At 36.1% G+C, this 2,651-nt stretch overlaps 1 long non-coding RNA gene across 1 annotated transcript; it reads right to left on the bottom strand.

Annotated features, from left to right (window-relative positions):
- Positions 1 to 645: 645 nt before the first annotated feature.
- LOC114753803 (uncharacterized) lies at positions 646 to 1,294 on the bottom strand. The gene is made up of 3 exons (XR_003741052.1): positions 1,224 to 1,294; positions 788 to 848; positions 646 to 679 (listed from the first exon to the last, which is right to left on the bottom strand). It is a non-coding gene; the product is annotated as an uncharacterized LOC114753803 (long non-coding RNA).
- Between the last annotated feature and the right edge of the window lie 1,357 nt (positions 1,295 to 2,651).

The raw sequence follows: 2,651 nt of genomic DNA on the forward strand, positions 1-2,651 counted from the left end.
AAAAGTTTAGAGGGCTAAAGACCACTTTCCCGCAACTTTCAACTTATATATGAAATTATCTTTCGTCTTTAATATAAGAATTAATTAACTAATTTATTGCTAATTATGTATATTAGTTAAAACTATCATTTGATGAAATTTTTAACATATACAACTACTATAAAAACTACTTTGAAATAAATAAATAAATAAATAAAACAAATAAAATGGATTAAGATCTTATATTTAGAATCATATTGAAAATTAAACTAATTAGGAAATCTGAAAAAAAAAGCCAAAGGAATTCAAATTTTGGATCTCTCCAAATATAAAGAACTAATTTCTTCTATTATATTCAACACCTTTGATTCTTTGATTTTTATGTTTTTACTTTTAATTAAAAGGAAAGCACTAACCGATAAATTATGAATGAAATCAAACCCGTGATCTCCTCTACAATATTATCATTTCTCCATCCCTTTCACATAAAATAAGAGACATACGACTTCGAATTGGGTCCAAAGACGAATTACAGAGCCAGATCTGCACGAGCTGGGACTACAGGCACAAGAAAATTGCCAAAGGCTGAATCAAAGATCCTGTAGTTCCCAGTGCAACCATCTGCATGAGCCTGTGCAACAGCAAAGTTTTTGGCTTGTTGAACCCTCAAATGGGATCCACTTGTTTGAGCCACAGGAGCCTGAATATGACATATGATATTTGGAATTATAATACTAAACAGATCTAAATATAAGAACGTTGAATATACCAATGCCACAAGCACAAACAGCCATAAACAGAGACAAACCTGCAATCCACCTGCTGGTATTGCAGCTTTGTCGTTCTTTTCATCCGATGAAGCTACATTCCTGTAAGTAACCAAGACGGATTCAGAATTTAGCCCCTTTTGTATTCTCATTCAGAATTTAAGGAGAAAGAGAAGTCTCATGGAACATCAATGGATCTTTGATTGAACTGATAGAAGTAAACATAAACGAACGGTAAGCTGCAAGGTGCAGAATTATGAACCAGAAATATGTATCAAATCGCTCTTAATGACAAAATGAAACGTTATTCTCTCTATCGAGCGGAACGAACCCACGACAAAATTATATTTCTCACAAGAATCCACAAGGAGAACAAGTTCTCGAATTGCTTTCGTAAATTTGGAGACGAAGAAAGAGAGCGAGATTATAAAAGAAAAACAGAGAAAGAGAGAAACGGCTGTGGCTTCAGTGATTTACCGGCGAGGCGGTGGCCGATGATCGGTCTTCAATCTCTTGGATGCGGTCGCCATTGTCCATGGTTGTGGCTTTCTTTCTGGAATGGTCCAACCTATTTTTATTTTGTTCCCCTCGTTCCTCAAAGGGCCTAAACTGCGTGATGGACAAAAAGAAGAATAAATTAGGGCCATCTCTTCTGGGCCCATAAGCCCACCTCAATCAAGGGAAATTTAATATGAAACATTAACGAAATTAATCAAGGAACAAAACCGGTCCAACCAGTGGATCAAAGGTCACTAGTCAGATCGAGATCGGACCGAGATAGGACCGGTCATATTAAAATAATAAAATTTAATTCACAACATTAAAATAGAACAAATTTCACAAATGATAATCACTGAAAAAAAAAAAAAAGAAGCTACCAAAGTAGTTTAAATGTTTAATTATACCAAATGAACATTAATAAAAAACACATCTTAAAAATTAATTTTTTTATCTTTTATAATTTTATCATAATATCGAATTTAAAACCATGTGCTTTCAATTTTTTGAATTAATTCAATTTAGACCTTTTTTTTGGTACAATTCAATTCAGACTTGATGCAACAATTTACCAACACTTTGAAGTTGATGGAAATTGTAATTAATCATCAAATATGCAATTCAGCAAGTACACAAGTTTTACTATAGAAACAAGGCAGCAAATGTTCACCCACAAGCTGAACATTCATTGGTTTTTATCTTTTATAATTTTATCATAATACAGCTCAACGCACAGATCGAAGGTGAAGCATCCGTGAACGGCGAAGGCAAAGCAGAACATCCTTCAAGCATAACGCCAGTGAGCTGCAACTTGTTGTGCAACTTGCTATGTGAGCTGCGACAGGAAAGCACGATGCCAGTGAACAGCAAAGGCGAAGCAGGACATTAGCGACGAGGGAGACATGTGACTGGGCACCACTGTCAATGAATGGCCAAACTAGGAGGTCCATTGTTAGCAAAGCTACTGATTCCGGTGGAGGGAAAGGCTTGAATATGGGAGAAGGAGCAAGGCGATACTGCGATTTGGGGGAGGGGATTTTCAGATTTGGGAAGATGAGAAGATCGAAGACGAAGTTGGATGACAGTGAGGGTAGGAGGAGATTTTGGTTAAGAGATTTTTTTTTAAAAAAAAAAAACAGAACAGCATCGCTTTTAAGCTGGCTCAGTAAAAAAGAAAATTAAACTGGATAATTGGTGGTTACGGGTTCAACATCAGTTTTGACTAGTTGAACCCATTTTCTACCAGTTCAACGATGCACTGGTTCTTTAGGTGAACCAGACCGGACTGGTGATCGATTCACCAGTTTTTCAATTGAACCGGCCGGTCTGGTCTAGTTTTTTTCCCTTGAAATTAATAAAGAATTACAATACCAACAGGAATCAGGTTTAACGGAAGGAATTAGTCCC

Source organism: Neltuma alba, unplaced genomic scaffold (assembly GCF_004799145.2).
Source record: "Neltuma alba isolate B1F8T4 unplaced genomic scaffold, ASM479914v2 tig00008170_pilon, whole genome shotgun sequence".
In the NCBI taxonomy this organism is placed as follows: Eukaryota; Viridiplantae; Streptophyta; class Magnoliopsida; order Fabales; family Fabaceae; genus Neltuma; species Neltuma alba.